Genomic DNA, 21,757 nt, shown 5'->3' with positions numbered 1-21,757 from the left:
ACTGCAGAATGTTGTGATATGGAGGGACCTGGGTGTCCTTGTACATGAATCGCACAAAGTTAGCATGCAGGTACACCAAGTAATTAGGAAGCCAAATAGAATGTTGGCCTTTATTGCAAGGTGGGGTGGAGTATAAAAGTAGGGAAGTCTTGCTTCAACTATAGAGGACATTGTGAGACTGGACCTGGAGTACTGTGTACAGTTTTGGTCTTTCTTAAGGAGGGATATGCTTGCATTAGAAGAAGGTTTACACGGTTGAAGGGATTGCCTTACAAGGAAAGGTTGGGCCTATACTCATTGGAGTTTAGAAGAGTGAGAGGTGATCTTATTGAAGCTAAGATTCTGAGGGGCCTCAGCAGAGTAAATGCTGAGAGGATGTTTCCCTTTTTGGGAGAATCTAGAAGGAGGGGACAAAGTTTCAAAATAAGAGGTCTCCCATTTAGGACTGAGGTAAGGAGGAATTTCTTCTCCCAGGGTCATTGGTCTTTGGAATTCTCTTCCCTAGAGAGCAGTGTCGGGTGATCATTGTCATTGAATTTTTTCAAGGCAGAGTTAAACAGATTTTTGATCAACAAGGATTATGGGGAGACAGGCAGTAAGGTAGAGTTAAGGCCACAATCTGACCAGCCATGATCTTATTGAATGGTGGCATAGGCACAATGGGCTGAATGGCCTACTCCTCCTATTTCTTATGATTGCACTAATATGGAGGCAACTCAGAATGCGTGGCATATCTTGGTTTTAGTTTATCTTTTAAAGCTTATTGTCAGGCTGTGATTTTTATTTTGGGTGGGGGTGGGGGATTGCAGAGTCCAACCCCACCATTTGTTGGTTCAGCCAGTTTTCTGTTTTAAAGATACATTTACAATAGTCTCCAGTTTAGGTTTTTTTTTTAGGTAACACTTGCTGTGTCTGGTGTGGTTGCATTGAGCAGGGAGGAAGGTAGTGGCCAGCGTTTTGTCCGGTGCAGGAATGTAACCCGCCTATATTGCATGTTTTCCTTATGGCAAAATTATTTTTGTTTAGCGGACCATTTTTTAGGGAACACAGGCGTGCTAAAGGAGGGATAGATGTATTACCAAAAATATAAAGTGTAACTGGTTACTTTTTAAAGGTTTTACAAAGTATTCTGTTTTCTTTGTATCAGTACTGAAGATGTTTCTTTTTCCTCGTGTTTCCAGACATCCATGCACTTTTGAGCATGAGCCACTGGATTGTAAACATTAACTGTTCTCACCCCTTCCAAACCCAGGGAATGCCCAAAATTGCTGCCCTAATGTATTTTTGTAATTCAGGTCAAAATGTGTGGATTTGGCACTATAGCAGGCCCTGCCTTTCGAGCCCCCACACACCCCAGAACCCCCATCTCAACCAGGCCACGAGGGTGGAGTCTGTACAAGTTGTAAAGTCAGAGCTTGCTTGTGTAAGGCTCTATGTAAGCACAAAATTGTCATATGTCATATATTAGCATAAGTCACGTAATGCGGTGCTGCATGATTGAATTATTATGAAGATTTATTTTTCCAAAACTAAAGCATTATATTTTAATTTGGAATGAGTTGCCAGGCTGGTGCAGCAAATGCTCTGACTGCAAACAGATAAGTCACTTAATGTTCAATATTTGTTTCAAATCTGTATGTTAAGCTGCATAGTGTTTCTTTGTAGGCATAATGTGTTTGTACATTGTGTGTTTTTGTCCTCTGGAACAAAGAGGCACGTCTACCATTAATGTGTATCTGATTTTTGTTTCATTATGACCTGTAAGAATGTGGAGACAATTTAGGTACTTGGGTGCTAGAATTGTTTTGTCTGTTCGGCCTGGCGATAGACCTTGTTGTCACGAGAGTTGTGAAATGATCTCTACCTTAGCCTGCATGCATGCTTCCACTTAGACAAGCTCTACCTAGAGGGTACAAAGAGTTGTCAGTTGTGCAGTGTTGATATGCAATTCAATGTTAAGGCTCTTTGAAGCCAGTTTGATGAAATATATGCTTCTGTTCTACTAATTCCTCAATGTTGACTGAAAATAAAACATTGGAGATTTCTCATTACTGAGAAAATGAAAGATTCTCAACTAGTTGTGCTTTTTGTGTGTACTTCTCTCTCACTTTCCCCACTCCCCAAAGTTGAGTATTTTAATAATATTTTCTGCCTTTCATTGGCCTCTCCCAGCTGACAGGGTAACAGGTGGATCTGCTGTCGGAGGTGGGCTTTGGCAAATGATGGGCTTTCTCTACCCCCATGTGTTATGTTTTATTTGATTGTCGATGGAACTCCAAAAGTTGTTAAACTTCAAAGATTGTAAGCTGCTGTCTGATTTATGGTCATTTCACATATGATGTGTTGGCACTGTGACCTTTGATATTGCTGATTCATAAATACCCTACTCCAAAGTGCGCACACTTCCTGTACATAAAAATAATATTTAGTAATTTTGCACAAACCTTTGCAATGCAGGTATCTGCAGGCAGCCTGTTCAGTGCAGTGTGGAGAACTTAAGTGTAAGCCTTTAAAGAAAATTGGTGCATGGTCGTGAAATCTGCAGCATCCAACCAAATCTTGGGTTCGATTAGTGTGATGAGATTTAGTTGGTTTGATGACCATTGTGTAAGTAGCTTGCTGATACATTATTTCCTTTTGTTTAAAATTGCTCATTGCAGTGTTTTAGAAATGACTGAGATTACTGAATGTTGCCCTGGGGATATAAGAATATGTGTTCCTAATATTGCTTTCTGTTATATCATTCTGATACAAAAACTTTCAAGAAAATGTTCATTATTACCTTAATTGTGGTTGCCGCCTGTTGTCTACGTTGTCTTTCCCTTTAAAATGCTGCTAATGTTTGTATCTATACGAAGTAGACTGTTTCTTCAAATTAATTTGCATAACCAGGGTACAAGTATGACCATTTGGTTTTGATGAGCTGTTAATCAAATCCTTTCAATGTGAGCTGTGGTCATATTTTTATTCACCCTCTCAAGTGCTGGAATAACATGTAAGTGGTATGCAGAGGGAAAGATAAAGTTGTTGTTGAAAAACCTTTCCAAGGTTGGCAGTGTGAGGTGTGGTGAGCCCCAGGATGAGGCAGTTTTTCCTGCACATAACAGCTTTCACACGAGGGAATTGTCTAGACTCTAGAGTTACAGTCTACAAGACTGTTTTAAAGATAAGGCAGTTGAAGATTTCCTCTAGTTTCTGTGTTGTGGCAACCATGTTATAAATACTTTGTATTTGCAGCTGGACTGTTGTTACGTAAGACTGGAACTTGTTTTATTCACTGTTGTGTTCACGTTAACATGTTCCAAGTTTCACAGTTGGCCCTAAATTGTGGTAAATTACTTACTGGAGAATGTGTGTTTCCCCATCACTTTTCAAGGTGGGAGTTAATGTTACTGGACCAATGCTTACATTTAAATTATTTACAAGCAAAACAATAGTATGATACTAAATTCCAAAACTAGCAGCAACAAATTAGAACAATGGAATCAGAATAATCTTACAAAGGGTTAGTGTGCCCTGTTCAGAACCATGTTTCGTACAAGCTGCAAAATCTCTAGAAAGAATCGTAGGACCATTACAGTACAGAAGGCAGCGATTCAGCCTATCGTGCCCACGCTGGCTCTCCTAAGGAGCATTTCAGGTACCCAGGTACTACCACTCTCCACCCTCTGCCCACATCCCTGAACATTGTTCTTTTATCTGAAAAGGAGACGACAGCCTTTTTCTTAGACCTTAAAGTTGTGACAGAAGTATGTGACACGATTTTCAATTTGTTGATGGAGTTAGTTCTTCACAGGCTGGCACTAAAGCTTCAGGACAACCCCACAGCATTGATGCAGCTTAACATAAGAAGATAAGAACAAGGAGCAGGAGTAGGCAGTTCAGTCCCTCGAGCCTGCCCTGCCATTCAATATGATCATGGCTGATCTCATTTCAGCCTCCACTCCAATTTCCCATCCTCTCCCCATCACCTTTCAACCCATTACTAAGTAAAAATCTGTCTATCTCCTCAAATTTATTCAGTGTCCCGGCATCCACTGCACTCTGAGGTAGTGAATTCCACAGATTCACGGCCCTTTGAGAAAAGTAATTCCTCCTCATCTCTGATTTAAATCTACCATCCCTTAGCCTAAAACTATGGCCTCTCATTCCAGAATGCCCCACAAGGGGAAACATCCACTCCACGTCTACTTTGTCTATCCCCTTTAGCATCTTATATAATTAGATCTCCTCTCATCCTTCTAAACTCTAGTGAGTATAGGCCCAAACTGCTCAATCTCTCCTCAAGACAAGCCCTGCATCTCTGGAATCAATCCAGTGAACCTCCTCTGAACCATCTCCAATGCAACTACATCCTTCCTCAAGTAAGGGGACCAAAACTGTGCACAGTATTCCATGTGCGGTCTCACCAATGCCTTGTACAGTTGCAACAACACTTCCCTATTTTTATACTCTCTTTTAGCAATAAATGCCAAAATTCCATTTGCCTTCCTTATTACCTGTTGTACCTGCATATTGGCTTTCAGCGATTCATGTACAAGGACACCCCGATCCCTCTGCACTAAAGCGTTCTGAAATTTCTCTCCATTTAAATAATAAGTCGCCTTTTTATTCTTCTGACCAAAATGGATAACCTCACACTTATCCACGTTAAACCCCTTCTGCCAAATTTTGGCCCATTCACCTAACCTGTCCATATCCATTTGTAAATTTCTTATTTCTTCATTGCAACTTACTTGCCCACCTATTTTGGCGTCATCTGCAAATTTAGCTATAGTACATTCTATCCCTGAATCCAAGTCATTAATATAGATTGTAAATAGTTGGGGCCCAAGGACCGAACCCTATGGCACCCCACTAGTTACAGCTTGCCATCCATAAAAAGACCATTTATCCCAACTCTCTGCTTCCTGTTGGTTAGCCAATCCTCTATCCAAGCTAATATATTACCCCTAACTCCATGTGATCTTATCTTGTGTATTAATCTTTTGTGCAACACGTTATCAAAAGCCTTCCGGAAGTCCAGATATACTACATCTACAAGATCCCCATTATCCGCTTTGCTTGTCACATCTTCAAAGAACTCTAGCAAGTTAGTCAAACACTATTTATTCTTCATAAAACCATGCTGACTCTGATGGATTGCATTTTGACTTTCTAAATGCCCCATTACTACTTCCTTAATAATGGATTCCAACAATTTTCCAATGACAGACGTTAAACTAACTGATCCATAGTTTCCTACTTTCTGCCTCCCTGCCCCCCACCTTTGTGAATAAGGGCAGTTGATGAAATGTTAGCATTTTTCCAATCCACTGGAACCTTTCCAAAATCCTGGGAATTTTGGAATATTATAGCCAATGCATCCACTACCTCCGCTGCCACTTCCTTTAAGACCCTAGGATGTAGGCCAATAGGTCCCGGAGACTTGTCTCACCCTTTAATCCCAATAGTTTGCTCACAACTTTTTCTCTAGTGATGGTGATTGTTCTAAGTTCCTCCTTCTCTATACCTTCTGCACTACCTGTTACTATTGGGGTGATACTAGTGTCCTCTGCCATGAAAACTGAGGCAAAATATTGATTATGCGCCTCTGCCATTTCTGCGTTCCCCACTATTAACTCCCCAGTCTCATCCTCCAAGGAACCAACATTCACTTTAGCCACACTCTTTCCTTTTATATACTTGTAGAAGCTTTTGCTATCAGTTTTTACATTTTGCGCTAGTCTTCTTTCATAATTTGCCTTTGCTCTTTTTATTTTTTTTTAGTAACCCTTTGTTGATCTTTAAAAGTTTCCCAATCTTCCAGCCTGCTCCTGACCCTTGCAATTTGGTATGCCTTAGTTTTTGCCTTTGTTATCTTTAACTTCCTTGCTTAGCCTTGGATGTTTTTTGCCCCTCTTACCATCTTTCTTCCTCTTTGGAATATATTTTACTTTGGGAGGAATTGAATATCTCCTTAAATATCTGCCACTGTTCATCAACTGTCCTACCTTGTAGCCTCCCTGCTCAGTCCACTAGGGCCAAATCTGCCCTCATGCCTATGTGGTTACCTTTGTTTAACTCCAGAACACTAGTGTGGGACTCAAGTTTCTAGCTCTCAAACCGAACTTGAAATTCTAGCATGCTATGATCACTCTTCCCTAGAGGATCCTTTACTATGAGATCATGAGAGCCTTTGGAGTGAATCTCACAACATCCCAGGAACTAGACGACAAGATGCACAGTAGGAACAAGAATAAATCATTTAGCCCCTTTGGACATTCCTGGCATTCAATCTATGGCCTAACTCCATATACCGCCTTTGTTCTGTGCCTCTTAGATTCTGTTACCCAAAGATATATCAATCACAGATTTATAATTAATTGATCTAGCATCAGCTGCCATTGGCAGAAGAGAGTTCCAAACCCTTGCCACCTTTTGCATGTAGAAGGGTTTCTGAACTTCATCCTGAAAGCCTGGGTCTAATTTTGAGGCTAAATTCTCTAGTCCTAGATTCCCCAACCAGTAGAAAGTGTTTGTCTCTATCTACCCTATCTGTTCCTCTTAATGTCTTGAAAACTTCAATTAAATCACCCCTTCTAAATTCCAGAGAATGAAACCCTGATTTGTGACTTAAGTCTCAGAATCCAGGTATCCTTCTGGTAAATTTATGCTGCAATCCTTCCAAAGCCAATATATCCTTCCTAACATGTGGTGTCCAGAACTACTGTCAGTAACTTTGTATTGTCTGACCAAGGTTTTGTGTAACTGACACACTCCTAACACCTTGTATTCTAGTCCTCTAGATATAAATGCCAACATTCCATTAGACTTTTTGAACCTGATATATTTTGATGATCTAGAGCCCTAGGTCTCTTTGGACTTGCAGTTTTACTAGCTTTTTACCACTTCAAAACAACAGATCAGAGTACTTTCTGGGTCCAAAGTGAATGACTTCTATATTGAAATCCATTTGACCGTTCATGTAATCTATTAATTTATCTTTGTGTCTTTGGCAATGAATATGTGGCTCTTTATCTAGTCATCTAAGTCTTGCAATTTTCCAATCTAAAGGAATAGGTCCTGAAGCAAAATAGCTTTGGAAGCTCATAGTTAATGCATCTGTAGTGTTCTCTCCTCCTTCCTTTAAAGCCCTGAATGGAAACCATCTGGTCCTGGGGATTTGTCACTCTTTAGTGCCATTATTTTCTTCACTTCTTCAGTTAATTTGCTTACTTTAACTATGGTGAGTCTCTGTCTCTGGTTCAGTATTAAATTCCATGATATGCTGTCCTCTTCCTCTACTGTAAATACTAAAGCAAACTAATGATTTAATGTCTTCCATTTCCTTATTTTCAATTATTATACTGTTAATCAGTTTTCAAGGAGCAGACATTGCTCTTAACCACCCCCTCTTTTTTTTCTAATATTGTAAAGGTTTTGTCTTTATTTTGATGTCCTTTGCAGGTTTTTTCCATATTCACTCTTTGTAGCTCTTCTTATCTGTTTTGTTGCCCTTTGCTGTTCTTTTGTATGTTTCCTGTTTGCTAGAATCTGCGATATTTTTGTGTGCTTTTTCTTTTAGTTCTGTTATCCCTTGCCTCTTTAGATGCCCATGGTGTTTTTTTTAAAAGTAGAGCTCTTACCCCTTAGGAATCTGTATCAAATTATAACTTCCACTGATCTTATGTCATTATACCCATTAACAGAATTCCCCAGTTTACTGTGGGCAGTCTCTGGCTCGTCCCATTGAAGTCAGCCTTACTTAAAATCTAGAAGCTTGGTAGCTGTTTCCTGTTTCTCCCCTTCACCCTTTCAAACACATCATTGAACTCATTATGATCGCTGTTAGGTAAATGTTCTCACACCATTAGGCCGTTAACTAAATCTGGCTCGTTACACACTATTAAATCTAAAATAGTCTCCCCCCTTGCTAGTTCAGAGACATATTGTTGCAGAACACTGTCCTGAACACACTCAAAATTAGCTACCTTGTTGACATGAGTGTGTCCGCTTCTCTCAATATAAAAATTAAAATCCTTCTTTAAAACCATCCTGCCTTTGCTATGTGCTTGTGTGATCTTTGCATTCATATATTCTGTCATTTCACAATTGCTTCCGGGGGCCCTATACACAACTCCCACCGCAGTCTTGAATCCTTTAAAATTTCTTAATTTAACCTATAAAGTCTCTTTTCTCTCATCAATGATTTCAAAAGAAAATTGGATGGGCACTTGAAGAAAATAAACTTGCAGGACTAAGGGAACCAAGCAGGGGAAGTGGGACTGATTGGATTGCTCTACGGGGAACTGGGCATGGACTCAATGGGCTGAATGGCTGCCTCCTGTGCTATACATGACTCTGACTTAATTGCTCTGTAACCATTAATTCTACTCCTTCCTATTTATCATTTTCCCCATCTTTATAACCTGGTATATTTAGTTCGAAGTCCTTATTTATTTCATTCACAGAATATGGGCATCGCTGGCTAGGCCAACATTTATTGACCATTCCTAATTGCCCTTGAGAAGGTGGTGGTGAGCTGCCTTCTTAAACCACTGCAGTCCATGTGGTGTAGGTACACCCACTGTGCTGTTAGGAAGGGAGTTCCAGGATTTTGACCCAGTGACAGTATATATTTCCAAGTCAGGAAGCTGTGTAACTTGGAGGGTAACTTGCAGGCGATGGTGTTTCCCATGTGTCTGCTGCCCTTGTCCTTCGAGGTGGTAGAAGACATGGGTTTGGGAGGTGCTGTCGAAGGAGCGTTGGTGAGCTCCTGCAGTGCATCTTGTAGATGGTACACACTGCTGCCAATGTGCGTCAGTGGTGGAGGGAGTGAATGTTTGTAGATGGGGCGCCAATCAAGCGGGCTGCTTTGTCCTGGACGGTGTTAAGCTTCTTGAGTATTGTTGCAGTTGATCTCATCCAGGCAAGTGGAGAGTATTCCATCACACTCCTGACTTGTGCCTTGTAGATAGTAGGCAGGTTTTGGAGAGTCAGTAGATGACTTATTCGCCGCAGGATCCCTAGTCTCTGGCCAGCCCTGGTAGCCACAGTATTTATATGGCTAGTCCAGTTCATTATCTGGTCAATGGTAACCCCCAGAATGTTGATGGTGGGGGATTCAGTCAAGTTAATGCCATTGAATGTCAAGGGAAGATGGTTAGATTCTATCTTGTTGAAGATGGACATTGCCTGGCACTTGTGTGGTGCGAATATTACTGATTGTCTTGCAGCCGTGTTTCAGTAACAGCTGCCATGTCATGCGCTCCAAGTTGAATATGTGCCTGCAATTCATTCAGCCTGTTCCTTATACTCAGTGGATAATGGAGTAATTAATGTTTCATGTTACCTATGTACAAGTATGTAGTAAAGTATATAATTTGCATCCAGAGCAAGATCGAGTTCCAAATCTTTCTGTCCCCCATTTTGAACTATAATGAGAAGTCACCTTCCATTTTAACTTAGCTTCAACTTTTGTTTTTAAATTACTAGAGATACTAATTTACCCTTTTCAAGTTCTCTGGACGTGGGTGATATCTGGCCTACACCGGCTACATTTATTGTCTGTCCCTAATTGTCCAAAGATGATGGTGGGTCTTACTGAACCGCTGCTGTTCTTGTGGCGGTGTTTGTTAGGGAATCCCAGCATATATTCTACGACAGTGGAGGAATTGTGATCCATGCCCATGCCAGATTGTGAGAGACTTGGAGGACAATTTGGAGATGTTCCCATGGCAGTGCTGCTCTTTTCCTCCCTAATGATAGACTTTGCAGAGAAGCAAAGTGCTGTTGAAATGCCGCAGTACACCCTGTAAATGATACATATTGTGGGCTCAATGTGCTTGGGTTAATTTGTACATTTTGGTATATTTTTGTGTTTGTTGATAAATATAAGGTTGGAAATGGAATACTTTTGAATATGTAGTGTCAACATTGGGCACTTTGAATGCAGTTAGATGCAAGATACGTTTCCCTTACTCTTCCCAAAGTATACTGCTTCATTATCCGTTGTAAAAGAGCGTCCTGGTGTACATCCATTGATTGCATACACCAACAATGTTTTACTTTTGTTCTTTCTTTCCCCACTCATTTTCATTGCCCACAATTTGAGCACAAGTCAGTTTGCTGTGATGCCCCAGTAGAATTTGAATGCAATTTCTCCAAACTGGTTTGTGTACTACCTTAACAACCAGCAAAGGGTAGCATTTCATCCTATCATATACGTATGCTATCTGTTATAGCTTGTGTAATTGCCTGCATGCAGAAAGTGAGTTTTGAAGTGTGTTGATGGACTGCATCAGTAGGTAATGTGGAAGCTGAATTGATGCATGTGTGGTCTTACAGCAGGTTGTGAGACATTGTGCCCACATTCTCGTTATAGACTGTAAGTTAACATACTCCACTGTCAGGCTATCACTTTAAATCAGTTCTGATTGAAGTGCAGTCCAGCTAGTTCTGTTGAGGATTTTCGGGCTATATGTAAAATGAAACAATATGAGCTTGACAAAAGAGTGTCTTTTTTTGTGCCCCTTCCCTACCTAATGCACTGGCCAACGGTTTCCATAAGTTCATGCAATCATAATTATGCACTTTTGCTTTTCTGCTCAGTGGAATTAATGTAGTCTGGGTTTAACAACCCTCTTTGTAGTTAATGGCTGACTTGGAAATTAACTGGGATCTTCTGACAGAAAATATCCCACACTAAATGAGTAGTTTAAGTTTAGCATTAAGTAATTTACAGCAGCAATATTATGAAGCAAATACTATACAGCACAATAAAGGTGTGGAAAAGATCAGTATACTCCATAGAGTTAGTTTATCGCTTCATAATTCAAATGTTCTTCCATGGAAAAAATTAGTGTGGCCAAAAGCTGTTCCAGCAGTCTCACTGGTTTTCTTCTTGGAATATCTAATGCTGTAATATCTGTTATGGGAGTTTGTAAGCTGATGGATCTCTCCAGTCTTCCAGGTGCCAGAAGGTCAAATATGACCATTGATCCCAGAAAGATTCTCTTGATTTTCTAGTTTCTTTGACAATAAGTTGTCCATTATGATCCAAAACAGTACTACTGTTTTGATGTGACAGTAATAGCGAATCTAATTGTAATATATTTTACTTTACGGAATCATGAATGGCAAAATGAATGCACATGATCTTAAGTGCATGCAGGACCTGCTTTATTTACAAAGTAAACCTTGTGCCTCAAAGTAATTTTGTCTGAACTGCTTTAAGATGGATTTGAGAGATATGATAAAGTGCTGTATAAATGCGAGTCTTCATTTAGCTGCTCGACAATTAAAAGGCTGGTAGAACCTTGAGAATTGTATAATTAGCTGATTGCAACAATTTACAGCACAAAATCTTAATTCTCACGTCAGAGATTCAGTGATTCTGTGCAACCATTTTAGATTTCAACAAAGCTAGTTGAATCCATCTCATTCAAGTTAACCACTGCTCTTAGGCATCCAAAGGGTAAACTGCTTAAAATGTGATGCACTAAATGACAGAAGCAATTTATACACACACAGTAGATCCTCGTCTGACCTTTATGCTAAACTAGATTGATTCAGAGTGCATGCAGCTGAGTCTTTATCATGTGTGTAAACATGCAAGACAAATTCACAATTTGTGACATGTCCATCAGATACCAATCTGGTTAGATAGAGTGGAACATTACTTTAGCCCAATATACCTTAACTCATGAAACTCCAATAACACCCAGTAGAATCATACAGTAGAGAAGGGTGATTTAGCTCATGGTGCTTATGTCGGCTCTTTGATAGAGAGTTCACTTTGCCACAGTCCCCAGCTGTTTCCCTCCAGCCCTACAAGTTGTTCCTTTTCCACTAATGCTCTAACTTTCATACTTTTCCTTTTCAATAAAGTTACCAGTTTTCTTTCCACCTTTCTCTTCTGCTTGCCTAAATATATATCAATACAGCAAGGACTCGATGGGCTGTTATGACTCTATATGACAATTGATGCTATGGTACAGTGTACAGACATTGATAGTCCTCCTGTATTGTGTCTAAGTGGCTATACAGGTACTTTGTGTCAACCCAGATTATCCTACCCTCACTCAACGTTCTCTTAAAATGTGTGTGCCCACACTTGCACTTTAATGCTTACTTTCTAGCTGGTGTAGCAGAAATGAAGAGCCAGATGCCTTAGCTGATTTTTTTTCATTTCCTTCTCTGGATAGAGTCTCTGAGAGTCTAATTGTAGTGGCTTACTTGTGCCATGACCGAGAGTGAATTCAGCACACCCTGGTCTTGCAACTTAACAACTTTAAGGGAATAGTGTTGAATGCATGGATTGGAGCCAAGCATCAACTAGTTTGATATCATCAAAATCATTTTCATTTAATTTAATTACAGAGAGAAGGTACTTTAATCTCTTCAGCCTGGCATATGTTCAAGGTCAAGTCAAGAGGTGAAAGGATTAATGCACCAACCCATTTCAGCATTAGGCCACCTGATAATTTATATTTCCAATATTGACCCTGAATTGAAGAAAATAAGGGCCAAAACCTATTAGTAATCCCTTGGTTTCATTTACATCTCAACTTCCACTATATAAATTAATTCCTTGTTTCCTGTTTTTGAACCATAATTAGGAAGAAATTAATTTCTGTACAAAATCTGATTTGTGAAACCTATTTTAATTTTGTTTAAAATTTAACTTCTCCCAATAATCTACTGGCTAAAGTTCACTTGACTGATACCTGGGATGGGGGTTGCAGTAGTGGGTTATCTTACGAGGAAAGGCTGGATGGGCTGGGCCTGTATCCATTGGAGTTTAGAAGATTGAGAGGTGATCTTATTAAAACATATGAGGGGGGACTTGACAGGGTGAATTCTGAAAGGATGTTCCCCCTTAGGGAGAGACTAGATCTAAGGGACACGGTTTAAAAATATGGGATCTTCCATTTAAGACAGAGGTGAGAAGAAATTTTTTCTGAGGGTCGTGGGTCTTTGGAACTCTTCTTCCCGGAGTGCGGTGGTGGCAGGATCAATGATTATTTTTAAGGCAGAGGTAGATAGATTCTTGACTAACAAGGGAGTTGAAGGTTATGAGGGGTAGATGGAATATGGATTTGAGGCCATAATTAGATCAGCCATAATTTATTGATTGGTGGAGCAGGCTTGAGGGGCTGAATAGCCTACTACTGCTCCTAATTCACCTGTAAAGATGCTACTGGGTATAGCATTAAGCTGTACAGATGATAAGATCTCAAATTTGAGTGTTGGTCTTTGATGTGAGGTCAGCTAAATCAGCAATGTTACGGATGTTGCAGTTAGTCTCAGTGGCTCTGAATTTGGCAGAGAAATCGTATTGGGTTCCTGCTACTGATCATTAAACATCCCAAATCACTTCAAACAAAATTTAATGCCAATTAAATACCATGAGGTATTAGTGCAGGTGGAGATATGTTTATATCATAAAGGAGGAGAGAGTGATATGGATGCGAAGAAGTTTAATGAGAAAATCCCATAGGTTAGGGCCCAGGCAGCTGAAGGCCATTGGTGAAGCGGTAAAAATCGGGGATGCACAAATGGGCAGAACTGGATGACTGCAGGGATCACTGAGGAGATTGGAAAGAGGAAATAGGAAGGGGCAAGGCTTCAAAGGGATTTTAAAATCAGGATAAGAAGTTTAAAATCAAGGTTTTGCCGGACTGGGTTGCAATGTAGATCAACAAGCACAGATAACATTTACATGTTTTAAAAAGGCTTCTTGGAGAGCGGGAAGAGGGTCCAACCATGCTCCCTTTCACCAAGAATTAGCACTTTGAGGGCAAGGGATAAAATTGGGACAAAGAAAATGCCTTGGGAAGTCTATGCACAGTGGCAGTGCAAAGTGTCACCAGGCTGTTCCCCAGCATCAGGAGTGAGTTATGAGGAAAGATTGACAACACCTAGAAAGGTAGCATCTGAGCGATGATCTTATAAAGGTGTACACAATTATAAGCAATGCAGAGAAGGTTTATTTGACTGATTCCTGGGATGAAGGGGTTATCTTATGAGGAAAAGTTGGACGTGTCAGGCCTATATCCATTGGAGTTTAGAAGAATGAGAGGTGATCTTACCGAAACATATAAGATCCTAAGGGGACTTGACAAGGTGGATGCTGAAAGGATGTTTCCCCTTGTGGGAGAGACTGGAACCAGGGGACACTGGTTTAAAAATAAGTGGTCTCCCATTTAAGACTGATATGAGGAGAGATTTTTTTTTCCTCTCAGCTTATTAGTCTATAGAATTCACTTCCCCAGAGAGCAGTGGAGGCAGGGTCATTGAATACTTTTAAAGCTGAGTTAGATTCTTGACTGACAAAGGGAGTCAAAGGGTATGGGGGGGTGGGGTGGGGTTCGTGGGTAGACAGGAATGTAGAGGCCACAATCCGATCAGTCGTGATCTTATCAAATGGTGGAACAGGCTTGAGGGGTCGAATGGCCTACTCCATGTCATTTGTATGTTCATATGTAATTGTTAATGGTATAGAAAATATTAAACTTGAGAAGATTTGACAAGGTAGATGCAGAGAAATTATTTCCCCTAGTGGGAAATCATAAACAAGGAGGCACAATCTTAAAATGAAACTAGGCCATTCAGGAGTGAAATCAGGAAACATGTTTTTCATCCAAAGGGCAGTGGAAATCTGAACATTGCCAAAAATGTACAGGATGCTGGAACAATTGGAGCTTTCAAGACTGAGAGCGATAGATTTTTGTTCATTAAGGATATCAAGGGATTTGGGGCAAAGGTGGTTAAATGGATATGAGGTATAGATTAGTCATGACTATAATCAGACAGGAACAGGTTTGAGGGGCTGAATGGCTGAACTCCTGTTCCTCTTTCCACAAGCTGCAATATTATTTTAATTTAAACTGATGACTTAAAACTAGAAGGCACAGGTTCAAACTAACTGAAGATTTAAGGACTGCATGAAGATGGAAGAGAGTAGGGAGAAAAGTTAAGTCAATTGAGAAATAGTGACTTGCTGTAAAAGCTTTGGGGTTTAAAAGCCTGCCGATTGCAGGAGGAAGATACAACCACGAGGAGCAGTGGAGTTACACAGTTTAATGCCTTTTATAGCCCTTTGTGTGTAATACAATAAACATTTTAAGGAATATTTTAAATTTGGTATAAATGGAATATAGAGCCCTTAGCAAAATGTGTGATCTTTAAAACAATTCTCCACTCAGTCAATTGATTTTCTTCAACCTCGCTGTACAAATAAAGCTGTTGTTTCACTTGCTTGGGATGATGCCCCATCACATCCTGTCACAAGATACAATCTCATTGTGGGATGTTGACATCATAAATGCTGAGCTGTCCCATTGTCTCTTTCTTTCATTTGCAGTTCCTGGTTCAATCTATGTTGTAAATAATAACTGGGCTGATGTGTTTTTTTTAAGTAAATACATCCAATTCCTCCCCTGGTTGCCAGTAGTGTTGAGCGCTTATGTTTGAGCGCATGCGCATGTGTGATGTTTCTGTTCATTAGAGCACAGGTAGAACAGTGAGCACTCATGTGCAGCGCGTGCTGTTCTCTGTTTTTCCTTGCTATATGCTGATTATGTTGGGGACCCAATGGGGGTTGTCATCCCATATTTTATCATGGCTGTTATGGCACAGCTGATGGTAACTGCTGAGTTCAAATCCCAAAAGGAAACTTGAAACAAATGCCACAACTTGTTTTGCAGTTCATATAAATTTCGAGATGTGTGCCTTGAATTCAGTAATAAGACCACCAAGTCTTAAGTCTTATAATTTTTTACAAAATTAATTTAAACATTTAATATGAGAAATGATTTTAAATACATAGATCTACAAATTACTACTATGATAACTTCTAAATCTCCTAATCAATCTAGCTCCCAGTTACACTTCATTAAGGCAACAGTAAAACACAGATTTTAAAAGACCCAGGCAAAGTAAACGATACCTTGAACGGTTGGATTCAAAGTGAGTTATCTTCAATTCAGTCCCTGGAGACAGCAATTTGGTATATACAGGCTGCAGGCTTTTCACACTTGTTGGATCTTAAACTGCCTCCCTTACAACAATCTTCTCTACTTATACATATTTTCCTCTTTGAATGCAAATTTCCATTGTTTCACTATGCCTTTTGAACTTTACCCCTCTATTAATAAAAAAATCTATCATAGTACCAATTCCACCAGTAATCTTTGGGAAAAATAAATAAACACTATTTCTTACTACTTCTGCTGGCTAGGTGTACATTACACCCTCTCCTTTGAATTCAAGCCACTGTAGTTTGTTTAAAAATGCAAATGTTTCCTTTGCACTTCACATTCTCAAACTTCCCATGTTTACCTAATAAACATTTCAAACCTAAATTCTCTTCTTACATCAAAGCACCCAGACTAGCTGCCTCTAATTCAAATAAATCTCTCACAAACACACACATAGACACATCCCACTATCACTCTATTTTACAGTAAATTCCAGTAACATTATGGCAATTATTATATCTTCCTGACAATGGCATTCTCTTGGAGCTGTGCACACCCGGGAAACCTTTGGATTTGGCGTTATCTAATACATGGAATTCAAGCCTCAATCACCATAATAAATCTCGGCACCAGGAGATCCATACCAATAGTCATTTGGTAGTAAAGAACTTGAATATTTCTGAAAAAAAGAGACATTGAAGCTTTTTGCCTTGCACTCATAAGGACACTTCGCAAGAACGCCAATATAAGGGGAAAACAATTTAACACGAGTGGTAAAAGCAAAATACTGCGGATGCTGGAAATCTGAAACAAAAACAAAAAACCTGGAAAAACTCAGCAGGTCTGACAGCATCTGCGGAGAGGAATACAGTTGATGTTTTGAGTCAGTATGTATTCACCACTAGCAGGATGCTGGCCGAAGCCAAACAGACATTCTGCCTATCAGCCAAATAAGTAATATGTTATATGAATTTCAGTGCTATTGTGATGCTTGGTACGTAGGCTGTGTGTCCCAAAGACTGGCAAATCATATCAAACAGCACGTCCTAGCCACTGTTTGCAATGGGCAAGGTACGGACCATCCCAACCGGCCCATGCTTGCAAAACTCAAAAGTGTCCAACATTAGATGTGATTCCACGATTAGACAGTTGCTAAATAATCCTGTGTGCTAAGAATTATGCTGACAACCAATTTAAGATTCACTCAGGTTCACAATTTGGCGCATTTGCATGTACTAGAAGTACACATATTAATACATAGGGCCCTGGTCTTTGCAGACAGAAAGAACATGTACATACACTGTGCCTGTTTCAGCTAAACAAAATAAGTGACAGCCATTTGCTGACTCATTCCTCAGGGCAATGCCTTGACCAATCATGGTCAAGCTGCCTGGTTTAAATTTCAAACAATGCTTGGCAGTTAACTGGTGCATTCTTCATTGCAGTGCCTTTACCAATTGGAGTCCACTTGCCAACTAATCAGCGCTCTCTTATATGGTATAAATTGTTGTTTTCCTCTTATTGGTATTCTTGCAAAGTTTCCTGATGAGTGCAAGATGAAAAACCTCAGCATGTCTCTTTTCTCAGCAATACTCAGGAACCATATCATTGGGTGCTGCTAAGAAACACCAAATTTAAAATTGCTATCAGTATTTCTGTGGCCAATTAAACAAAATCTACATTATTTGGTGCACTGCACATGATGAAAATGAAGTTGCTCTTAATTCTAGACAGATTGCAAAACAATTTGAGTCTCTGCCATAGAATCATATAGTGCAAAATGAGGCCATATAAACCAGGCAACTTGACCCTGATTGGTCAAGGCATTGCCCTGAGGAATGAATCAGCGAGTGGCTGTCACTTATTTTGTTTAGTTGAAACAGGTGCAATATGTGTACGTGTCCTTTCTGTTTGCCAAGGACAGGGCCCTGTGCATTAATCTATGTAGCTTCCAGTACATGCAAATGTCCCACATTGCAAGCCCGACTGACGATCTTAAATTGGTTGTCAACATAATTCTTAGTACACTGAGGATTATTTAGCAGATGTTGTCCAAATGTTGTGCCTGTGCTACCTCTTTGAAATAGTCCCACTGGCCTCTTCTTTCACTCCACCCATTTGTCCCTTTTAAAATATATATCCAATTCCCTTCTGAAGTTACTGTTCTTCGGGAGCACACAGACATGAAGGTGTCAGAGGGAGTGCAAAAACCTCCAAGCACCTCGTCTGTCCAACCTTTCAAGTACCACCTGCCCCACGTGCGGCAGAGTCTGCAGGTTGGGCAATAGACTTATCAGCTATCTCATAACCCATCAAACCAGAGTGGAAACAAGTCATCCTTGATCCAGAAGGACTGCTTGAGAAGAATGTCTGTTGGAAAGGTGAAACCAAGATGTTTATTTGCTGAAATATTGAAGACTGGGTGAACACAGTTGTGCAAGACCATTGGTTTGTGCTGAGCTTTGTGACCTGCAGGGCTACAGACCTGGTGCAGGAAGGTGGGATCCTTCTGTGTCTTAAAGCGTCATATCACAGTTAGGTCTCAGTGCCCTGGGATTTGGCGTGAATCAGCCAGGGTTCATCACACGAAGAATGGCCAAGAGGGGGAACTGAGCTGTAGCAGGACTTGGAGAGCAGTTCTGAAAAAAAAAAATGGACCTGTTGAGTTAACTTGAATTTGATTTCCAAGTACAGTATAGTGGGTGTAGGATGAGTAGCTATCTTGTGGACTGAACAGCGGTGGTGGGAGTGGGAGAAGACAGTTGGCTCCCTATCAATTTAGGGCAGTGGGCTTTGTGCTGTTCAGGACGTGTCCATTGTATCAATAATGGGCATTTACCGACTGGCCTGTTAAAGTGGGGTTGGGATGGAATTTAACCACGCAGGGTCCTGTATTTCTTTGAGGGGGAAAAAGGGCTCGCTATCTTTGCATTTCCTGGGCAAAGCCGCGATAACTGAGATGAAATGGGCTGTCTGCAGCAAAGTAGGAGGAGAGCGCTCTCAGCAGCTCAGTGCTGTTCCTTGTGGTCAATCTCCCTCTAGTGCTAGTGCAGAGCCGGCTTTGCGGGACACGGCGGAGTGAGGGTGAGTTACTAGCGGCGCCGGGGATCCCTTTGTAAAATAGTGGGTGGGGTTTTTGAGGGTGGTGGTGGGGGGTGGTGGTGGGGGGTGGGGGGGTAATGCTAGTGGTCAGAAAAAGCCCGTTGACTAGCTTTAAAGATGTAGGAAATAAAGGATTTAGTGTCGTCGGAGAAAGCAGAGAGAAAAAACAAGAAACGCTTCCTCCGCCCCTTTCCTCAAATTTTCTGCTTGGAGGAAATGAGACCAGAAATGCCGCAAGCTTTTTGTGAAAGGAAAATTAAATTAAGATTGAACTATGTGATTTGAGTATATCTAAATGCTCATTTTAAAAAAAAGCTAAATTCAAAATGGTGACAGATTGGATTACCCATCTTTGAGCAGCTATTGTATGTGGTTGTGTGCACTGAACAAAGGGGCTGTTTAATAGTTTATGTTTGAGACTGGGGTGGAGTGAATGATTAATCAGAAACTGGAGACTTACTAGGTAATCGAGTGCACTCTATTGAAATCGATTTGTTAAATGATATAGCATGTGAAATTAACACACTGAGAGACCAATAATTTAAAATGGGTGTCTGAATATACTCTTGTCTTGCCCCTTTGGTGTGTAGCCTCCTGCCCCCTACCTCAGATTGGCCGTTTGCAAGGTTTGGATGAAGATGGGAGGCAATTCAGCCCCCACCCTACTGATTCTGGTGACTCCTGTTAGAGCAGCAGGCTGTTTCCTCTCCCTAGCCCAGTGTCCTATAACCAACCCTCTGTGATCCTACACTTGTCATTTGCAGTGCTGACCCTGTGGCTCTTTCGCTCTGCTGCTGTGCCATGTCTCAGAGCATTATTCCATGTTGTCCCTTCCCCCTTGTGCATTTTTTGTGTAAGTATATAACAACTGTTAATCTCAGGTTTCTTTTTTCGAAGCATTTATTTTTTGCTCGCACAGACAGTGCAGGGACTTAAACAATCTCCCTCTCTGATACCTCAAGGACAGCAAAGTAGTGCCTCCGCAAAAAAACCCAGCATAATATGTGCTGAATATTCTCGATGTGTGTTTCAGAGGGAGAATATATAATTGGGCTGGACACTGCAACCCCTAAGCCAACCTTTTCTAATGTCATAGCCACAGTGGAGAACTTTTACAATAAAAACATTGGCTTTTGTTTTCTCTTGGAAGAACAGAGACCTTTGCAGGAATATGATTCTAGACTGGAGTATAGAGCAGTTTTTGATACTTGAATATCGAGAGAGGATTCTGTCAGGAAAAAAATAATTGTGTGACTGTAGAATCGGTCTTGGGATCATGTATATCATCAACTGAGTGCAGTGTCACTTTTACTACCCTTTCCCTAAGCTTTACAACCTCTATTACATCAGTTAACATTGATGCTGGAGATTGAAATGTTTTCAGCTACTATCTACAAGTCTTGATTAGATCTGGAATAAAGCTCCCTTACTCTCAAACTTAGTGTTACCTAACAATAGCTTCATTTACAAAACAAAAACAGAATTACCTGGAAAAACTCAGCAGGTCTGGCAGCATCGGCGGAGAAGAAATCAGTTAACGTTTCGAGCCTTCATGGCCCTTCGGCAGAACTGAAGCATAGTTAGGAGAAGGGAGAAATATAAACTGGTTTAAGGTGTGGTGGGGGGGAGAGACGTTGAGGGTGTGGTGATTGTGGAGATGAGCAGATAATCAAAAGATGTCACAGACAAAAGGGTCAAAGAGGTGTTGAAGGTGGTGATATTTGTCTAAGAAAAGTGCTAATTAAGAATGGAAGACAGGATATTCAAAGTACAGCTCTAGTGGGGGTGGGGTGGAAAGACTAACAAGGTTTTAGTTTTAGATTTAAAAATAATGGAAATAGGTGGGGAAAGAAGAATCTATATAAATTATTGAAAAAAAAAATAAATTATTGAACTGTCGGCGTGACATTAGCCGTCTCAATTTCTCTGCTCCTCTCACCCATTCTAATCTGTCTCTCTCTGAACTCACTGCACTCCGTTCTCTCAGGTCCAACCCCAACATTGTCATCAAACCCGCTGACAAGGGTGGTACTGTTGTTGTCTGGCGCATTGACCTCTACCTCGCGGAGGCTGAGCGTCAACTCGCAGACATTTCCTCCTACCTCTCCCTGGACCATGACCCCACCACAGAACATCAAGCCATTGTTTCCAGGACTGTCATTGACCTCATCTCCTCTGGAGATCTTCCTCCCACAGCTTCCAACTTGATAGTCACCCAACCTCGGACGGCCCGCTTCTACCTCCTACCCAAAATCCACAAACAGAACTGTCCTGGCAGACCGATCGTGTCAGCCTGTTCCTGCCCCACGGAACTCATTTCTCGTTATCTTGACTCCCTTCTCTCTCCCCTTGTCCAGTCCCTTCCCACCTACATCCGTGATTCCTCTGACACCTTACGTCACATCAACAATTTCCAGTTCCCTGGCCCCAACCGCTTCCTCTTCACCATGGATGTCCAATCCCTCTACACCTCCACCCCCCACCAGGATGGTCTGAGGGCCCTTAGCTTCTTCCTTGAACAGAGGCCCCAACAATCCCCATCCACCACTACTCTCCTCCGTCTGGCTGAACTTGTTCTCACACTGAACAATTTCTCCTTTAACTCCTCTCACTTCCTCCAAATAAAAGGTGTGGCTATGGGTACCCGCATGGGCCCCAGCTATGCCTGTCTCTTTATGGGGTATGTGGAA

General features: G+C 40.9%; 1 protein-coding gene across 2 annotated transcripts in view; it reads left to right on the top strand.

Annotated features, from left to right (window-relative positions):
- Positions 1-21,757, top strand: part of pisd (phosphatidylserine decarboxylase) — a 108,685-nt gene that overhangs the window by 29,756 nt on the left and 57,172 nt on the right. Inside the window, exon 1 of one of the 2 annotated variants that reach the window (XM_078553845.1) lies at positions 19,012-19,049. The exons of the other annotated variant lie outside the window; for it this stretch is intronic. The gene's annotated coding sequence lies outside the window, so the exon portion shown is untranslated. Of the gene's footprint in view, positions 1-19,011; positions 19,050-21,757 lie in introns of those variants that run through there. 2 annotated transcript variants of the gene reach the window in all.

Source organism: Cetorhinus maximus, chromosome 12 (genome assembly GCF_964194155.1).
Source record: "Cetorhinus maximus chromosome 12, sCetMax3.hap1.1, whole genome shotgun sequence".
Classification (NCBI taxonomy): Eukaryota; Metazoa; Chordata; class Chondrichthyes; order Lamniformes; family Cetorhinidae; genus Cetorhinus; species Cetorhinus maximus.
Note: the sequence above shows the minus strand (reverse complement) of the source record. Positions and strands in the feature narration are given on the sequence as shown.